The 21046-nt window shown below is 45.4% G+C and overlaps 1 protein-coding gene and 1 long non-coding RNA gene across 2 annotated transcripts in view; both read left to right on the forward strand.

The window, feature by feature from the left end:
* The first annotated feature begins 65 nt into the window (after positions 1-65).
* LOC133240445 (uncharacterized) lies at positions 66-17004 on the forward strand. Its single transcript, XR_009734224.1, has 3 exons — positions 66-1900; positions 10291-10391; positions 12966-17004. It is a non-coding gene; the product is annotated as an uncharacterized LOC133240445 (long non-coding RNA).
* A 3891-nt stretch (positions 17005-20895) lies between these two features.
* SGPL1 (sphingosine-1-phosphate lyase 1) overlaps positions 20896-21046 on the forward strand; it is a 53634-nt gene continuing 53483 nt past the window's right edge. The window contains exon 1 of the mRNA XM_061405249.1: positions 20896-20981. The gene's annotated coding sequence lies outside the window, so the exon portion shown is untranslated. The remainder of the gene's footprint in view (positions 20982-21046) is intronic.

Raw genomic sequence — 21046 nt, forward strand, 5'->3', positions numbered from 1 at the left:
TCTCCTCACCCCTAGCCAGCTCCTCTTACCCTTCCTGGAGGGGCAGAAGGTCTCACCGAGCACCCCCTGCTTGCCTGCCCTCCAGGCTCCTCCTCTCTCTCCCATTCAGCACTTTCAATGGGGCTCAAGGGAGAAAATGAGAATCAGGGGCTGGTTTCAGCCAGCGTGCAGCAGGCAGAGAGAGAAAAACTGGCAAAAAGGTTTGGTTGGGTTAGGTGCCAGCTCTGTTGGCATGACCGGGCTGTCTGCCACTGTGGAGGAGTCTGTCCCCATATGCCCTATTTCTGGGGGTTGATTCTCAGAGAGCTGTCTCTTGGATGGAGAGGAGGTGGCCGCCAACAGAATCCAAAGCCTTCCTGCGGCCCTACTCAGGCAGGAGAGCTGGGTGGAAGGGCCCTGGGCTGTCGGTGGCAGGGGTCTCAATGGGATTCTGACCTGCCCTAGGTGTGCTGCCCTAGGGGTGTCATCTGTGCTGCCAGAGGTGTGGGACAGTGGCAAGAATACTTGGTTCCAATTCCAGCTCTACTTCCTAGCTGTGCAGCCTCAGACAATTTGCCTGATGTCTCTGAGCCTCAGTTCTCATGTCTCTGAAATGGGAGATGATCCTCGCGCTCATTCTCATGGGGTTTTTGAGATTGCTTAATGGAAAGCCTTTGACTGTGTGGATCCCAACAAACTGGAAAATTCTTAAAGAGATGGAAATACCCGACCACCTGACCTGCCTCGTGAGAAATCTGTGTGAAGGTCAAGAAGCAACAGTTAGAACTGGACATGAAACAACAGAGTGGTCCCAAATTGGGAAAGGAGTACGTCAAGGCTGTATATTGTCACCCTGCTTATTTAACTTATATGCCGAGTACATCATGAGAAATGCTGGACTGGATGAAGCACAAGCTGGAATCCAGATTGCCAGAAGAAATACCAATAGCCTCAGATATGCAGATGACACCACCCTTATGGCAGAAAGCAAAGAAAAACTAAAGAGCCTCTTGATGAACGTGAAAGAGGAGAGTGAAAAAGTTGGCTTAAAACTCAACATTCACAAAACGAAGATCATGGCATCCGGTCCTATCACTTCATGGCAAATAGATGGGGAAACAGTGGAAACAGGACAGACTTTATTTCTTTGGGCTCCAAAATCACTGCAGATGGTGACTGCAGCCATGAAATTAAAAGACACTTGCTCCTTGGAAGAAAAGCTATGACCAACCTAGACCACATATTAAAAAGTAGAGACATTACTTTGCCAACAAAGGTCCATCTAGTCCAAGCTATGATTTTTCCAGTGGTCATGTATGGATGTGAGAGTTGGACTATAAAGAAAGCTGAGCACCGAAGAATTGATGCTTTTGAACTGTGGTGTTGGAAAAGACTCTTGAGAGTCCCTTGGACAGCAAGGAGATCCAACCAGTCCATCCTAAAGGAAATCAGTCCTGAATATTCATTGGAAAGACTGATGCTGAAGATGAAACTCCAATACTTGGGTCACCTGATGCAAAGAACCAACCCATTTGAAAAGACCCTGATGCTGGGAAAGATTGAAAGCGGGAGGAGAAGGAGACGACAGAGAATGAGATGGTTGAATGGTATCACCCACTCAATGGATATGGAGTTTGAGTAAGCTCCAGGAGTTGGTGATGGACAGGGAAGCCTGGCGTGCTGCAGTCCATGGGGTCTCAGATTGGGACACAACTGAGCGACAGAACTGAACTGAATGTAATGCACATGGAAGTTTTTAGAATAGTCCCTGGCACCAGATATGTCTCCTACATTATTACCCTCTTGGAGCCTGTAAAATGGGGTGTCCTCACCTAATTCTCAGGTCGTTCTGAAGGACAAATGAGCCGATAGAAGCGAAGCACCTGTCAAATGCCTGGTGCACAAGAGATGCTCACAAATGGTAATAATACTAATCAGTACTGTTACTGGTATCTTTTTTTTTTTTCAATTGTGGTTAATCTGTCACTGGTCTCTCGATGGAGGGGGATGGGATGGGTCCTGAGCCTGAGAACCACTGCGGGCAGTTTACTTTGCTTCTTTGAGACTCAGCTGAAAAAGGGGCTCAGGATAATCCTTTGTCCACAGGACTGAAGTGAGATCAGAGGCTGCCAGGGGTGTAAACAGGCTCTGTAAACGGAAGAGTCTGCAGACGGCGCTTGGTCCTGTCCAAGGAGTGAGGCTGCTGGCCCTCAAAACAGATGGGTGTGGGCCTATTGGAGGATCTTTCTTCTCAGCCTCCCTGGCTTCTTATCAGTGGCCTGAGGCTTCTAGACTCTGTGTCCTCTGCTGGGGAGAAGAGCAGGAAGGAGGATAGCTAGAGGCAAACACAAGTCCTTCAAAAGTTCTGCCCGTCCCCTCTGTGGGGTGGTGACTCAAGCCACTGCAGTGACCCATTTTGGGGTGGCTTCTGAACTTGACCTTGCCTCTGGTGCTTTTAGGCTCTGGCTTCTCCTGGGCTTGTCCCTGCAGGAATGAGGTGATCCCTTTGGAACAAGTCTGAAAGCCCCCTCTTGCATGCTTCTGGGAATCCAGGTGGCTACAATGATAAATGAGACTGTATTTGAAAGAAGAGAGGGCTTCTTCCCTCCAGCTGGCCCCTCCACACTGCTTTCAGCTCACCTGGGGGATTTCCCACAACGTGGCCTGACTCAGTCAAGAATAAAACCCACTCATCCTCCCGTTGCACTTCTTAGCCCTACCGCTGTGTTCTTAAAACTGGACACTGGGTCTCCGAGCAGATTGCAGCTTTGGGACTGAAGGGGGTACCTTATAGATGCCCTCAACACTGTTTTGTAAGATTTATGAGGGAATTCAGGGTAAATCCTTTTGGCTGCTTTAGTCACTCAGTCATGCCCTGACTCTTTGCGACCCCATAGATTGTAGCTCACCAGGATCATCTGTCCATGGGATTTCCCAGGTAAGAATACTGGCGTGGGTTGCCATTTCCTTCTCCAGGGGATCTTCCTGATCCAGGGATCGAGCCTGTGTCTCCTGCATTGGCAGGTGGATTCTTTACTACTGAGCCACCTCTTTATTGAGCGTCAAAAAGAGGAGGGAGATTCTTGTCTGCCTGGAAATGGTTTGAAGTACAATCATCCTGCTGAGATGCCTCAGTTATAAGAGAAGCAATATAAAATTTAATGGAATACCTCTTATGTGACAGGCATTGAGCTAATCCTTGTAAGCATACTATCTAACTCTACAGATGAGGAAGTTGATGGTCAGAGAAATCCTTTCTTACATATAAGAAAAGTATATTCTCCCCTCATGGCTTACTCTTCTGTCTCCAAACACAGTCTTTTGATGGAAAGACGTTCCTATATTTAATTTAGCCAGATTGGCTAATTTTGTCCTTAGTGATGAAAGGTGTTTTCATCCTGTTTAAGAAATATTTGCCTCTCCAAAGTTATGAAGGTATTTTTTTTTTCATATTATTTTTGGAAAGTTTCCTATTGTACTGTTCACATTTAGATCTATGTTCAATCTGGAATTGGTTTTTGTGTATGGTATAAGTTAGAGGTCAAGAGCCATATTGTTTCCCCTACAAATATCTCTTTGACCAGCACCATTTCCCCCTGCTATTATTTGGCCACACTGCAGCTTGCAGGATCTTAGTTTCCTGACCAACAAAGAAGCATGGTGCCCTAACCACTGGACCTCCAGGGGAAGTCCCTGATCAGCACTGGTTTAAAAAACACTATCCTTGACTTGCTTCTCTATGGTATCATCTTTGTCAAAATTCAGTTGTCCAAATATGTGTGGGTCTATATCTGGATTCTTCCTTTCGAATGCCCTGAGTCTACCATTCCACTAATACTGTGTATTTAGTTGCTCAGTCGTGTCTGACTCTTTGCAACCCCATGGACTGTGGCCTGCCAGACTTCTCTGTCCATGGGGTTTCTCTAGGAAAGAATACTGGAGTGGGTTGCCATGCCCTCCTCCAGCGTATCTTCCCAATCCAGGGATCGAACCCAGGTCTCCTGCATTGCAGGTGGATTCTTTACCATCTGAGCCACCAGGGACACTCTCTTAATAAAACTCCATCAAGGAAAACTCTATTTTTCTCCTCCACTCTCAGTATTTCTGAAACTGGATGTATAGGGGTTTTTCCACACCATACATTTCTCCATTTCAGCAGGCACCAACTGGGTGTCCTACAGGTTTAACTTAATTCTGACTCTATCTGCCTGGGGATACCATTGGACCCCACAGGTTAAGAGCTCAGTGCTTCAAGGCTGCCCCCTCTTCAGACCTGGAAACTGAGTCCCACTAAAACCCAGTTCCCTTACCAAGTTGATGATTAATCTCTCTATCCAAAACTGAATTCCCTTTCTTGTCCCCTCTGACCTCAGTCCTGTGCTAACTGGACACTCACCAGCCAAAGTCAGATGACTAAAATTGCTGTTGTTGATAACACTGGTGTCCTAAGGTTGCTACCATAGATATTATCATTAAGGTCTAAGTCACGCTGTTTCTCCAGGGCAAAGTGAGCTAACAGGCCTCGAGCCATGGACAACCTGGCCAAAGAATCCTAAACTGGAGACCTCCTGAGTCCCAAAACTGTAGTCACAGATGCGTCATCACCGATGACACCTTCTGTGTCATCGGTGATGACAGATTAATCCCAGCCTCTTTGTTCTTCCCTTCAAAACACCCCTCACTCAGACACCAAATGGAGAGGACTCGAGATTTGTCTCTCATTTCCTTGCTGGGTGTGTGGCCATAAACCCTTACTTTGCTGCAAACACCCACTGTCAGAATTTGGCTTTCTGTGACCTCAGACACATGAGTCCTTGCTCGTAACAACATCAGGCACAGGTCCAGGTTGTTATCTGTATTTCTGCCTGGCCAGAGTTAAATTGGGGTTCCCATGATCCCCTCCCTGGGTTTGAAAGGTTGCTAGAATGGCTGACAAAGCTCAGGTAAATATTTACCTATGTTTACCAGTGTATTGTAAGTGAAAGTGAAGTCACTCAGTCGTGTCCGACTCTTTGCGACCCCTTGGACCACCAGGCTCCTCCGTCTGTGGGATTTTCCAGGCAAGAATACTGGAGTGGGTTGCCATTTCCTTCTCCGGGAGATCTTCCCTGGAGAAGGAAATGGGTTTGAACCCGGGTCTCCCGCATTGTAGGCAGACGCTTTACCATCCGAGCCACCAGGGAAGTCATAGTAAAGGGTATCATAAAGGATACAGGTGAATAGCCATATGAAGAGGTACATAGGACAAGGTTCTGTGTTCAGGAGCATCTATCCGTGTGGAACTGGGGATGCCACTCCCAACATGTGGACATCTCAACCCAGAAGCTCTTCAAACCCCCAGAAGCTCTTCATCCTTTCGGGTTTTTATGGAGGTTTCAGCTGGGGCTTCCTAAGTGGCTCAGATGGTAAAGAATCGGCCTGCAAAGAATTCCATTTTGATTTACCTGTGGTGTTTTTCAGTGTATCTCTTTGTATAACTTTTCAGTGGTTGCTCTAGGTATTGTATTATACATACAAAACTTACCACAGTCTGCTGGTATCATTGTGTTACCAGTTCAAGTGAAGGTTTTAAGTATAGACATCTTACTTCCTTTTATGTAATTTACTCTCCTCTTTTATAATACCACTGTCTTAAATAATTTCCTCTATATACATTTAGAATCATATCAAGCAGTAATATATATACATAATTTTTGCTTCAACTGTCAAACATTTATTTTGAAAACTCACGAGAAAGGAAGCCTATTTACACATATTTTTAACTTACTGTTTTCTTCCTTCCTTCCTGATGTTCCAAGGTTTCTTCTCTTATTGTTTCCTTTCTGTTTTGAGAACTTTCTTTATTCTTTTAGGGCATGACTGCTGGTGACAAATCGTGTTAGTTTTCCTCATCTGGAGAATGTCTTGATTTCCCCCTTCATTCCTATAGGATATTTTTGCTTAGATATAGGATTCTGGGTTTTCATTTCTTTTTTATATCATCTGGAAAATACTGTACCACTACGTCCTGATCTTCATGATTTGTGAGGAGAAATCTGTTGTCATTCTATTTCTTTTCTTTTATAGATGAGGTGTTGGTTTTCCTCTGGCTGGCTTTTTTTTTTGTCTTTAGTTTTCAGAAGGTTAATAATAATGTGTCTGCATGTGGATTTCTTTGGCTTTATTCTGTTTGATTTGTTCAGCTTCCTGAATCTCTAGGTTTGTCTCTTGCCCAATTTGGAATGTTTTCAGCCATTATTTCTTTGAGTTCTTTTTCAGCTCTGCACTCTTTCTTTCTCTTGTTCTGGGACTTTGATAGAACAAATATTAGAGCTTTTGTTATAGTCTCACGGGTCCCTACAGCTCTGTTCACTTTCACTTTTTTGGAGGTCTAGTTTTTGTTTCCCAGACTGGGTAATTTCTATTGTTCTATCTTCCAGTTCCAGGGTCTTCCCTGGTGGCTCAGACGGTAAAGCGTCTGCCTGCAATGGGGGAGACCCGAGTTCGAATCCTGGGTCGGGAAGGTCCCCTGGAGAAGGAAATGGCAATCCACTCCAGCACTCTTGCCTGGAAAATCCCATGGACGGAGGAGCCTGATAGGCTACAGTCCATGGGGTCGCAAAGAGTCGGACATGACTGACTGAGGGACTTCACTATCTTCCAGTTCACTGATTCTTCTTTCACTACTATTATGATTTTGAGGCCATCCACTGAGATTTTAGTTCAATTGTTGTATTTTTCAGTTCTACAATTTTCTTTTGGTTCTCTATGTCTCCTATTTCTTTGCTAAGGCTTTCTATCTTTTTTCCCACTTATTTCAAGTGTATTCCTTATTGCTCATTGAAACATTTAAAAAATCCCATCTGCTATAAAATCTTCATATTTATACATCAAATAATTCTAATTCTAATACCTTTTTAATTTTGCTGTTGGCATCTATTGCATTTCTCAAGGAATTTTTCCAAAGGATCTACCTTTTCAAGTTTATAGCACTGGGTCTATCTTTGTATTACCTCTAGGAACTTCTCAGTGCTTCCCTGGTGGCTCAGACAGTAAAGAATCTGCCCGCAATGCAGGAAACCCAGGTTTGATCCCTAGATCAGGAGGGTCCCCTGTAGAAGGGAATGGCTACCACTTGAGTATTCTTGCCTGGAGAATTCCATGAACAGAGAAGCCTGGTGGGCTACAAGTCCATGGGGTCGCAAAAAGTCAGAAGTGACTAACACTTTCACTTTTTTAACTTTCACATGTCCTTGTATCGTCTCTAGGAACTACAGTGATATAGTGATATCTTTTTCATTTCGGATATTGCACTGAATTTGCTCATTCTCTCTCTCTCATTCCTTGATCAGTCCTGCCAGGGTTATTATGTTTAGAAGTCTCCCCAACCCCCACTAAAAATTTTAGGTTTTGGGGTTCTCTTATTTTCTTTCTTCCATTTTCTTTGAGTTTAGTTTGTGTTTTTGTAATCTCTTAACAAGGATGCTTAAGTCATTTGCTTTCAATTTCCTTCTTTTCAAATATATTGTACATTTAAGGTCACAATAGCTGCATTCCACAAAATTTTCAGGTTTACAGGAGATGACATTACCTTGCAAAGTGAAAGTGTTAGTTGCTCTGTTGTGTCCGACTCTTTGTGACCCAATGCCCTGGGGCCTGCCTGACTCCTCTGTCCATGGAATTTCCCAGGCAAGAATCCTGGAGTGAGTAGCCATTCCCTTCTCCAGGGGATCTTCACGACCCAGGGATCGAACCTGGGTCTTCTACATTGCAGGCAGATTCCTTATCATCTGAGCCAAAAAGTTTAGTTTTAATTTGCAGTTCTTTAATCAATGGAGTTGAGCATCTTTTCATATGCTTAAGTACTATTTGTATACATTTCCTGGGATCTCAATTTACGTCCTTTGTCCAGTTTTCTGTTGGTTTTTTAGTCCTTACATGGATATATGTTAGATTATTTCTTTTTAATATGAGTAATTAAAAAACTTTTTCCCTAGTTCATTGATCTTCTGTTGACTCTGTCTATGCTGTGAATTTAGATTCCTCTCCTCCTAAATTGGTATTCTGCTGAGGGCTTACTCACCTGCTTTTGGAATTCAGAAACCCCCTCCGCTTTGTTGTGCTTCCATTCATCCCCATGAAAAGTCCTCAGAACAGAGGCTCTGGAGATACTCAGACCTGCCATTCTCTAGCTGTGTGGTCTTAGATAAGTTTTGACACCTCTAGGCCTCAATTTCCTCATCTGTAAAATAAAGATAATAATTCTGCCAACCTTATAGGGCTGTTTGATGCATAAATGAGATAATGCATATAATCACCCAGCACAGTGCCTTGCCCATCATGAAGGCTTAATGCATGGTATTTTTTTTCTTACTATTTGCAAAATCAAGCAAACATTTCATGAATGGCTGCTGTATTATCCCGGTGCTATTTCCCATCAGTGTACAGGAGAAAATCCTGTGATGACGTGCCTTTTATCTCACCTGTTGTGTCTTTTCTGCTTCATACATGGGATTCTGGATTGTGGCCAGTAACGCTGGGTGCTTTGATGAAACTTAACTGCTCTGAAAATTGAGTCTCTACCAGGCTCTTGGGTTTACCTACCATGGCATTACCTGTGCTTCTATTGTCCCAAAGTCCATGTGACTAGCTGTTTGATGATATTTTAGAGAAGGAGGAAAGAAAGAGGCATGACTAATGACCCCACATGGCTCAGCCACCCCACCTGTCTCCCCTATGATGGTCAGTTGCCTGGTAACCTGTCATCTGAGCAGGACTCACGGCTCTGGAGCTGGCAGCTACAGACTGGTCTAAGTCAGCATTCAGGAAGTTTGACTTAGAAGAGCAGACATCAGAGAAGAGAGAATAAGTCTGAGCTCTCCAGAAAGATCTAAGTTCATGGAATCCAACAAGTTTCCTATCTCTTTTCAACTTAAATGTCATTCTCTGCTTCCACCCCAAGTTCTCCCCTCAAACTCTCTTTGAATACCCAATAATTCTTATAATTTCACATCTCTTTACTCTAAGCCTGTCAGTTCCAAAAGGTTAGAGGATACCTCTATCTTGTTCATCATCAAGCATATTGCCTTGCTCTGCATGATGGTTAGTTATGTGGGTCTGTTTGTGTTATACTAATTCATCAAATGCCTGGTACAATGCCTCATGCCCAGTAAATATTCACTGAATTCATGAATAGATGAATCAGAGTCTAAGGTAGTTATTCTGGCCAGTCACCCGTTCCATATCTGAATCCTCACCTCAGAATTCCTACCCACTGTATGCTAATATTTGTCAACAAAACAGCTCTAGTGACAGGAAGCTCTCTGCTGCCCAAAGTTGCCTGTTCATTTTCTGTGTGATCCTGTTGGCTAGAAGGTTCTTCTCAATATTGCACTTAAATATATCTTCTTGAAGCTTCCAGTCAATATTCTTGATTTATTCTTAAGAATAAATCAAGTCTAGGTCCTCTGTGTGATGACAACCCTGTACACATTTGACCTTAGTTCTCATACCCACCTCTTCTTCTCCAGGCTAGTCACAAAATCACTGAGTAGACACGTATTTGTTGAGCACCTGCAACATGGAATACACTAGAGAACACAAAGATGGAAAGAAATAATAAGTACCTTCAAGAGGTTACTGGTCTTGTGGGGCATCAATAAAAATGAAGATCGAATGTAATAAGGACAGTGGAGACTCTGAGTTCATCTGTGAGTTTTGGGAAAGGCTCCACAGAGGAGTGGGCTATAGAAGGTGGTCTCAGTGGACATGGGAGAAGCAGATGTTCCAAGAAGTGAGAGTATATGCCAAAGTCTGGAGATATAGGAGCCCATGGCATGTTATAGGAACATGGCTAGGGAAACCAGAAATCCCAGATGGCACAAGACAGTCCAAGTTTTTTCTGCTCTCCCAGAAAACTTACTAATATGTCCTCAGCCTCAGAAGTGTCCCAGATTGGATGATTAATTACATGATTACTCTAACTATGCCAGGGGTAGAAAGTCTGAGAGTGAGGTAGAGATGTGGGAGCTGAAGGTAGAGAGAGGGCAGGGGCTGATCCCCAGGGGCCCTGTGGGCCAAGTTCAAGAAGAACATTCAGTTAACTGGGCCTTGTATGGTACCTTCCCTCAGAGGTCATCCTCTCCAGGTATATAATTTGATTCACAGACAGATCAGTGCATCTACTGATAGGTGTTTATTGCTGTGGATGACCATCTTTTTCATGAATTGTTTTGATGTGGACTGCTTTTAAAGTCTTTATTGAATTTGTTATAAAATTGCTTCTGTTTTATGTTCCTTGGTTTTTTGGCCACGTGGCATGTGGGATTGTAGTTCCCCAACCAGGGATCAAAACTGCATTGGAAGCCAAAGTGTTAACCACTGACCCACCAGGGAAGCCCCCTATGGATTACCACTTACGGGCGACATAGCAGGTAAGCACTTTCCAAATAGTCTGGGGAAGGGGGTGGGGGTGGCCCAGTCAATCTCTGCTGACCCTTGCTCATGCATTTTCTGTAATGGATTCTCTGACACTTAGCCTTGGTTTTGACTTATTGTGGTTGTGAGGTTGTGTCCAGAGACGGCACTGGGCAATCCCCTCTGGACTTTTTGCTCTCAACTAGAGACTTTGTAAGACTTCCCCGGAGGGATGTAGCGAGTGTCAGAAGCAGGCCTATAGCTATAAACAACTTGCTTTAAAGGACTGAAATGATTTGTATATGATAGGGACTTATAAGAATATTTGAACGAAACGAGTTTTTAATTGGGTCTAAGATGATGCAATAACGAGGGATTGTTTCATTAACTGTTTGGGCAGTCAGTGGAATGGTTTATACATTTGGAATGCTTGACTTACGTGAGAAGCGGATAGTCAGAGTAGGTATTTGAGATATGTCTGAGTGAGTGGTTTCCTTTGCAGTGACCCTTGCAACATCTGTCCCTAAGTGGCAGATGATGGTTTGCACCTCAAAACTGAGTGTCGCAGTCCCCTCAAGCAGATCCACAAGGACTAGCTTCAGGCTGCTTTGCCCACCAGGAGGCGAGTCAGCAGTGGACCCCAGGGTTTCTGGAGACTTCGGAACCCTAGTCACTGCTCTGACACTGGGATGCTCAGAGGGGACGTAAGGCAAGTAGGAATGGCTGTGTCATCCTGCCCTTCCCAGGCGTCCTTTTCCAACCTACTGAAGCATGGGAATCTAGGTGTATGAGTTTGCTAGGACTGCTGTAACAAAGGACTATAAACAGGGTAGCTTGAATGGCAGACATTTGTTGTCTCACTGTTCTGAAGACTAGAAACCTGAGGTCCAGGTGTTGGCAGGACTGGTTCCTTCCGGGGGCAGTAGTAACAAAGAATGGGCCCCAAGCCTCTGCCCTAGGCGGGCAGTTTTCTGGCCGTCCTTCGTGTTCTTTAACTTGTAAAAGCATTGTCCCCATCTCTACCTTTGTCTCTGTGTGGTGTTCTCTCTGTTTGCATGTCTGTGTCCACACTTCCCCTTTTTATAAGTCCACCAGTTACATTGGATGAAGGTCTCATCCTCCTCTAGTTTGACCTCATCTTAACTAACTACATGTGCAGTGACCCCTTTTCCAAAGAATGTTCCATTCTGTGGTGCTGACAGTGAGGACTTCAACATATGAATTATTGGGGGGCACAATTCAGCATACCACACGAGGGTAGATAGAAATAGCTGCAGCATGAATGTAGCTACTCTATTGGTTACTGCTGAAACCCACTCTGTTTTGTGGGAAGTGATCAGATCAGAAAGAATCCTGTGGTTAAGGGGGAGGTACCCATCCTGGTCTGACAGGTTAAAGGTATAGCCTTCTAGACATGGGTTAGTTTGTCTTGAGCTATGAACATGACTTGTCCCCTGGGGCTGTTGGCCTGAGGTCACACATGGCAGGATGCTGGTCAGGGCACAGCGTGGACTGTAGTTCTAGGGAGCTCTTTTTAGTCTGTTTATCTCACTTTACAAGAGTCCTAAGCTCGTGCCCTTGTTCAAATTCTAGAACCAACTGTCTTTACTCTTTGCTGAGATAAATGCAAAAGCCTGGTGCCTAGTCTGCCATTCGATTCTTCTTCCAGCCAAGTGATCACTTGATGATCACTCTGCAACTACAAATTTCTCTTCTGTATCTTGGGAGAGAAAGATGGAATTAACAAAGACGGGTGATTCAGCAAGTGACATCATGGTCACAAGATAGATTTTGCAAATGACAACAGGAACACAATGTGGTCCTACAATATTTTTGTGCTTTCTCTTGAGAAATTATGCTGGCTTGCTGTTTCCTATTGCTAACTAAGGCCAAAGAGTCTTCGCAAGTTGCATTCACCTTATATTCTACTTAAAACGGCAGCATCCATGACCACCTGCTCGTCCCCTACACTTTCTGTTTCCCATACTTGGCTTTACTTATTTTTTCCATAGCCCTTGGCACCTTCTAACTCACCATAGAGTCAGTTATTCTGTTTGTCTCCTTCCACAAGAATGCAAGCTGCATGTTGGCACAGATCTTTGTTTTGTTCAGTGATTCATCCCCGACTCGGGGTATTGCAACATAACATATAAGTAGTTGAATGGATGAATGAATGAGCCTGAGGTCTGCTCCCCAAAGTAGTCACTCTCCCATTTACATGCTTGGGACCCTGAAGGCATGTGTATTTGTACCCCTGACCTACACATCTGCCCCTACTGACCTGTACAGCCTCTCCCTCCCCTCCCCCTTACTCTGGCTTCACTCGCTGGCCCTCCTACACTGGCCACTGGGCCTTGGAATGCACAGTTCCCTCAGCCAGCACACTCTTCTTGCATCACTCTGCCTGGTTAACTCCTGCTCATTCTGCCCTCTCAGCTCATGCTATCCTTGATCCCTCTGCCTGCGTCCATTCTCCCAGGCACAGAACATGGAGAACAACTGCCCTTAGTTTAAAAACAAGCAAACTAATAGCAACATGGGGAAATTTCTTTGACCTTGTAAGACATAAAATGCTTTTCATCTGCTTGCAGAGACGGATGCCTTCTCCTTCCACTCTGACCCTGAGCCCTGGATGCAGGTACTGCCCAGCTGTCCCGAGCCGGCTCCTCTGAGTGAGTCAGCCCTGGAAACCGGTTCTACAGGGCCAGGCAAGGAGTAACCTTGGGTCACTAATTACCCGCCTAGTCCTCTGTTTGCAAAGGACTTGTATTACTCTTCATCACATCCCATCTGTGTCAATACTGAGAGGGAGGAGAGGGGGAGGGTTGCTGTATCCGGGCCACCCCATGCACCCGCAGCACAGGACCAGGGCAGATACCCTCTGCCTCCAATCCGCCTCCAAGAAACTATGTGATCAAGGGTCCCTCCTGGGAACTGGAGCACAGAGAGGTGGAGTGGCACCTGGAAAGTGTAACCCAAGCAGGGCAGAGAGAATTCTAGGCTGACAGAGTTGGAGAGCAGTGTCCCCTGTCTGTACAAATTTGAGGTCAGGACATTGAGACCCAGAGAGGGCAAATGGTGCACCCAAAGCCACACCGTGTGTGAGTCTCAAAGGCATCGTGAGAACCTGTAAGTTTCATTACATTTTGTGGGCATGGGCTCCTGGAGCTGGAAGGTCAGGAATTCTAGGTTCGGTTTCCACTAGCTATGGGACCAAGGCGTAGACACTGATGACAATGAATAGAATCTAGCAACTTTTATCTGGTGCTGGTTTAGTTGCTAAGTTGTGTCTGACTCTCGCAACCCCATGGACTGTAGCCCAACAGGCTCCTCTGCCCATGGGATTTTCCAGGCAAGAATACTGGAGTGTGTTGCCTTTTCCTTCTCCAGGGGGTCTTCCTGACCCAGGGATCATACCCAAGTCTCCTGCATTGGAGGTAGATTCTTTATCTACTGAGCCCCCAGGGAAGGGTGTTCAAAATACAGATATTTGGACCCTATCCCTCATTCACCAGGGAATATAGGGAAGTCCTAACTTGGGGATTCAGAAAAGTTCCTTGGCAGTTCTGATGTGTAATGCTAGATGGCAAGGTTGGGCTGGATGATCCTTGAGTCCCTTTAACTTGACAGACATTCAGCTGTAGATATGAAGATGAGGCTTGTCTTAGCATTCATTCCTGTCATCAGTCCTCAGTGGGACAATTTGGCTCCCTAGGAGGCATCCTAAAATTTTAAAAATTTCTGGTTGTCACAATGACTGGGGCAGTTTCTCTGGCATTCAGTGACGGTGATGAATGTTAGATGTCTTGAAATGTGGACATTGCAAAGGTAGCCCCTCACAACGAAGAGGTGTCCTGACCCCTACACATTTTGTTTTTTTAACATAACACACAGCCAGAACAATCATATAGGGGAAAAGCTGTGCTTCACAGTCACATGAGCCAAGAGCTCAATTTCACTTTCATACAAAAAAAAAAAAAAGTGGATTTCTTTAAAAACATGGTTTTATTATACACTCTTCCTGGTACACATCTACCATGCAGAATGTTGCATGTAGGTTATCCTTCATTTTGCTTGGAACTTTATCAACTCTTAATCTGTCATTTTGGAAAATCACATCACCCATGGCATTGCTGTTCACAGGGTAATAGGGTCACAAAGACAAGACCTCTGTCCTGCATTTGTAGCTTTCCTGTTCTCAAAAGCTGTATGTGCTAATATAAAGAACCTCATTTAGCCCTTACTTCAAAACGGCAAATATAAAGGAAAAAGTGACAATGATATTCGATTAAATATTGCCTTCTCTTCAATGAGTACTTATTCATTGTAAGTTCACGCATCTGCTAACTTCATGGACAATTTTTTAAATGATGTCTTTCACTTTTAAAGTTAAGACACTATATTGCTATATAGGTGGGTACACACCCCTGTACATGACATATATTTTGTAACCCCCATAAAAAGGGTGTTGGGCTCCTTGGTTTGGGACTTACTGATTTAGAGACAACAGACAACAAAACCCGCAGGAATACTGTAGCTCTTGGGAAAGCCTGGAAAAGGCCTAGGCAAATGGTCTAGGGTGCACTTAATGGGGCAAGTGGCAAGTTGGTTGGAAAGACTAATCAACTGTCAGGATCAGGTCCTGATGGGGACCGAGCCAGACCAAGAGCAATGAGGTGAGAGGGCAAGGTTTGGTTTAGCCAGTGCCAGAGCCCAGACTGGCAGGTTATCTGAACTCTATCATGTATGTGGGGGAGGTTAGACTAATACCTCTTGAATGCCTTCTGTGGGTTTGGCCCTACATTGGGTAAACATATCCACCTGCCACCACAGTCCCAGGATAGATGCTATCAACCTTTGTTTTTCAACTGAGGAAGCCCAGGCTCAGTTAAACCCACTTTCCTGAGGCCACACAGTGATCTCTGGGTAGAGGCTAGCCTGCCTTCAAAGCTGTTCCGTCACTGCAGGCCCAGGTGGTTTCCTTTTGCCCAAGGAAGTTGGTATTTATTTGGTTTTCGATAAGCAGTCGCTCTCTGGTTTTGATGCTTTGCTAGGAGTGAATGTGCAGCCTGGATAGCAACAGGGGGCTTCCTCAGGAAAGGTGGGCTTTCCTGGGAAATCGCTTGTCTCTCAAGATCAGACTTGGCCACTCTGACTTTTGGCTGAATTGGCGCCTGGGACATGTAGCTTAGTGATCCACTGCTCCTTAGTCTTCATCCCATTTGGCAACCTCTGGATACATGCTTCCTGCCCAGGTGCTCCCACGTCGGGTTGGCTCTCAGCACCCTTTTTCCCAGTGGCAGGTCCGGTCACGGTCATTTCACAGCCTGATGCCACTGAGTGGTCTACAGCCCCTCCTTGGGCAAGGCATTTTAGGCTCCATGAGCGGATGTCCTGCGGTGGGGGGCTTTCCTGTGGGCTGTTCTTTCCCAAGAGTTCAGAAGCTGCAACCTCCTTGAGATTTGCTGGCAGTTCTGTCCTAACCAGAGCTCCCACAGAAAGTCCCCGGTTGGGATGGCTGGGGCTGGGGGAGGGGTGTCAGGAACAGGAGTGGAGGCATGATAGCATGTTCCTGCTTTTCAGAGTGGAGCGTGTGTGCTTGTATGCGAAGGGAGGGGTGTCACCAACTTGGCCATGGCCAGCTGCCATTTTAAGCAGAAACAGATTTGCTGATATGAATTATTTTAAAAGAATCCACGTGGGGTGGTGGAAATCCCAGACCATCTTCCTCCACACTCGCCTCCCTGCCATCCCCAGCCCTCTGTCATCAGCAGTTATTTCAGTCCCTCCCTGGTTGCCCCCCACCCCCAGCCACCCTGCCACCCCGCCTCTCCCCCTTCCCCCTCCCTCTCCCCCCACCACTCCTGGCCTTTCTAAACCCTCCCAGTCTTCTGTTATCCTGAAAGGCTCCATGATGGCACCAAAGGCCAACTTGGGGAGCATTAGTTCTCCTCTTTACCCCCATCCTTTTTTTTTTTTTTGATCAGTCTCCTTCAGTTCAGTTCAGTTCAGTTGCTCAGTCATGTCTGACTCTTTGCGACCCCATGAATCGCAGCACGCCAGGCCTCCCTGTCCATCAACAACCCCTGGAGTTCACTCAGACTCATGTCCATTGAGTCAGTGATGCCATCCAGCCATCTCATCCTCTGTCGTCCCCTTCTCTTCCTGCCCCCAATCTCTCCCAGCATCAGAGTCTTTTCCAATGAGTCAACTCTTCGCATGAGGTGGCCAAAGTACTGAAGTTTCAGCTTTAGCATCATTCCTTCCAAAGAAATCCCAGAGCTGATCGCCTTCAGAATGGACTGGTTGGATCTCCTTGCAGTCCAAGGGACTCTCAAGAGTCTTCTCCAACACCACAGTTCAAAGCCATCAATTCTTCAGCACCCAAATTCTTCGGCGCCCAGCTTTCTTCACAGTCCAACTCTCACATCCATACATGACCACTGGATAAACCATAGCCTTGACTAGATGGACCTTGTTGGCAAAGTAATGTCTCTGCTTTTGAATATGCTATCTAGGTTGGTCATAACTTTCCTTCCAAGGAGTAAGCGTCTTTTAATTTCATGGCTACAGTCACCATCTGCAGTGATTTTGGAGCCCCCAAAAATAAAGTCTGACACTGTTTCCACTGTTTCCGCATCTATTTCCCAAGACGTGATGGGACCGGATGCCATGATCTTCATTTTCTGAATGTTGAGCTTTAAGCCAACTTTTTCACTCTCCTCTTTCACTTTCATCAAGAGGCTTTTTAGTTCCTCTTCACTTTCTGCCATAAGGGTGGTGTCATCTGCATATCTGAGGTTATTGATATTTCTCCCGGCAATCTTGATTCCAGTTTGTGTTTCTTCCAGTCCAGCGTTTCTCAGGATGTACTCTGCATATAAGTTAAATAAGCAGGGTAACAATATACAGCCTTGACGTACTCCTTTTCCTATTTGGAACCAGCCTGTTGTTCCATGTCCAGTTCTAACTGTTGCTTCCTGACCTGCACACAGATTTCTCAAGAGGCAGGTCAGGTGGTCTGGTATTCCCATCTCTTTCTGAATTTTCCACAGTTTATTGTGATCCACACAGTCAAAGGCTTTGGCATAGTCAATAAAGCAGCAATGGATGTTTTTCTGGAATTCTCTTGCTTTTTCCATGATCCAGCGGATGTTGGCAATTTGGTCTCTGGTTCCTCTGCCTTTTCTAAAACCAGCTTGAACATCAGGAAGTTCACGGTTCATGTATTGCTGAAGCCTGGCTTGGAGAATTTTGAGCATTACTTTACTGCATGTGAGATGAGTATTTAAACCATCCCAAACAAATACACAATCTTAACTGAAAAACACCAAGCTTTCTCTGCAAGCAAGGTGTTCAGGGAAGTGCTTCTGAAGTTTTACTGTGCATATTATCACGTCTGGGGATCTTGATAAAATGTAGATTGCAGTTCTGTAGGTCTGGAGCCGGGTTCCAGGAACCTGCATTTCTAATCAGCTCCCTTGGGATGCCAGGGCTGTTCGCTGGGAGACCTCATTGCCAGTATGGGAGCCCCAGCACCCGACCTCTGCCCCTCCACCAGCCAGATGAGCCCCTCATTTGTAGAACTTCTGAAGTCTCTAGCATGGGAGTGTCTAGGGGGTGGGGGAGGGAGGAGAGGGCATGTGGTCCCTTCCTTAACCACCACTCTTAATTTTGCAAATCCTTCCTCTCTCTGAACCGTAATTCTCTCCTTTATTTATGTCCCCTTTGCTCTCTGCTCTCTTCCTTTCTCCCCAGGGCCCACCAATATAGCTAGGACATGTGAATCTGATAGTCAGTGGGGACGTTGTTCTGTTTTGGTACATTGTGATTCTCCTGTAAAGGCTGAAGTTTTCTTTCTTAATTCTTACACCTGTTTTATTTCTGGTCATTTATCTCTGGTCATGATCTCCTGGAGGAGGGCATGGCAATTGACTCTAGTATTCTTGCCTGGAGAATTCCATGGACAGAAAAACCTGGCGGGCTACAGTCCATAGGGTTGAAAAGAGTCTGATACAACCGAAGCAGCTAAGCACACATGCATGTCCTTATTTATAAGTTGAGAGATGATGAGTGTCGGCTTGTCTGGGCACGTTAGGACATAAATAGAGCTTTGGATGTAAAGGTGCCTAGCACAGTTCTATCTCAGTCAGCTTAGGCTGCTATAGCAGAGTACCGCAGACTGAATGACTTAAACAAGAGACATTGATTTATCACAGTTCTACAGTCTGGGAAGTCCAAGGTCAAGGGGCAGGCAAATTCAGTTTTTGGCAAGATCCTCTTCCTGGCTTGTAAATGCCGACCATTTCACCATGTGCTTGCATGACTACTTTGTGCAGAGAGATAGGGAGAGAGAGAAAGGGAGACAGACAGGGGGTGTGTGCTCTGTCTGGTCTTGTTGTCTTGTTCTTGTAAAGACTTGAATCCTATTTTGGGGCTCCACCCTCACTACCTCACCTAAAGCTAACTGTTTCCCAGAGGTCCTGCCATTAGAGCTCAACATATGAATTTCGGGGGAGATCTTTTAGTCCATAACAATAAAGATTAGACAATATAGTTGAACTGATTCACTTGGGAAGGATGAACAGGCTGCCTGCTGTGCGTGTGACCAGTGAAGCTGTACCACACTAGTGTAGGGAGGAATCAGACATGGACCTTGCTCATCAGTCAGCTGGCACAGACATTCTAGATTAAAGGATGAGAGGTGACAGCTAAGAAGCAGGCTAGGGAAAGCAGATCCTAGGATCTGAAGAAGAAATAAAGCAGAAAGGTGGGGCCTGAGGGCTAGGGAAGACATAACCTGGAATCCCCAAAGTTAAAATGAAAGTTGCTCAGTCGTGTCCGACTCTTTGTGACCCCATGGACTGTATCAGTTCAGTTCAGTTTAGTCGCTCAGTCGTGTCTGACTCTTTGTGACCCCATGAACTGCAGTACGCCAGGCCTCCCTGTCCATCACCAACTGCTGGAGTCTACCCAAACCCATGTCCATTGAGTCGGTGATGCCATCCAACCATCTCATCCTCTGTCGTCCCCTTCTCCCCCTGTCCTCAATATTTCCCAGCATCAGGGTCTTCTCAAATGAGTCAGCTCTTCGCATCAGGTGGCCAAAGTATTGGAGTTTCTGCTTCAACATCAGTCCTTCCAATGAACACCCAGGACTGATCTCCTTTAGGATGGACTGGTTGGATCTCCTTGCAGTCCAAGGCACTCTCAAGAGTCTTCTCCAACACCACAGTTCAAAAGCATGAATTCTTCTGTGCTCAGCTTTCTTTATAGTCCAACTCTCACATCCATACATGGCTACTAGTAAAACCATAGCCTTGACTAGGTGGACCTTTGCTGACAAAGTAATGTCTCTGCTTTTTAATATGCTGTCTAGGTTGGTCATAACTTAATTCTCCAGGCCAGAATACTGGAGTGGATATCCTTTTCCTTCTCCAGGGGATCTTCCCAACTCAGGGATTGAACTCAGGTCTCCCGCATTGCAGGCAGATTCTATACTAGCTGAGCCACCCGGGAAGCCCAAGAATACTGGAGTGGGTAGCTCATCCCTTCTCCAGGAGATCTTCCTGACCCAGGAATCCAACTAGGGTCTCCTGCATTGCAGGCACATACTTTACCAACTGAGCTATCAGGGAAGCCCTAAAGTTACTCTGTTTTTAAAGGTATTTTATTTGTTTATTTTTGGCTGCTCTGGGTCTTCATTGTCGCACGGCTTTCTCTAGTTGTGGCAAGCAGAGTCTACTCTCTAGTTGCTGTGCACAGGCTTCTCATCACAATGGCTTCTCTTGTGGTGGGACATGAGCTCTAGGTGTGCGTGGGCTTCAGTAGTTCTGGTGTGTAGGCTTAGTTGCTCCATGCCATGTGAGGTCTCCCCGGACCAGGGACTGAACCCGTGTCCCTTGTATTGGCAGGTGGATTCCCAGCCACTGGACCACCAGTCCCCCGAATTACTCTTGATGAATAGGCATTGGCAGGAAGTCCCAGAACATTTTCTTTTTTTTTTTTTCTTTTTTTCCAGAAAATTTTCTGACCCTTCAACACAGTAGAGAGTAAATGTCTACTGGGGAACAGCAGTAAAAGGGCTAAGGGTATGGCATTATTAGTGTCTGATTCAAGAGCTCTGATAAGCAGAGGTGTCCGGGACTTCTGATGGGTGGAGGCGAAGCCGGGGAAGCCCAGAGAGAACTTATTTGACTCTTTCAGAATTTTGACCATTCTAGCTGGGAAACTGTGAAGTGCAAAAGGGGCTGTGTAGAGAAGGGCAGGCATGATAACAAGGAATTCCATCCTAAAAACACTAGATGAGGGTAATGACAGTAGTGATGACCACCCCCCCCCCCAAATAGTGTCATGACAGCATTTTGCAAGAGGATGGAATTCGGTACCCTCCTTAAATGTCATTTTTTATTAAGATGTCAAGATTCCAGGTAGGTGTCATTTAAATAATTTGTTGAAAAAATACTGTATGCAGATCACTGATCAGTTACAAGTGACTAACCTGTCTTATGCTTCTGCCGAATTAGTGTCGTGACAACATAGACAAGTCATGAAACTGACTTCAGAGTTAGTGCTTTTAGAAATGACGGGTGACCTCTGCTATCTCGGTGAGTACTTTCATCAACATTGCTCATGAAAATAAAGTAGTATTGGTAGAATTTTTGCACTTATA

The sequence above is a fragment of the Bos javanicus genome, chromosome 28 (genome assembly GCF_032452875.1).
Source record: "Bos javanicus breed banteng chromosome 28, ARS-OSU_banteng_1.0, whole genome shotgun sequence".
NCBI classification, from domain to species: domain Eukaryota; kingdom Metazoa; phylum Chordata; class Mammalia; order Artiodactyla; family Bovidae; genus Bos; species Bos javanicus.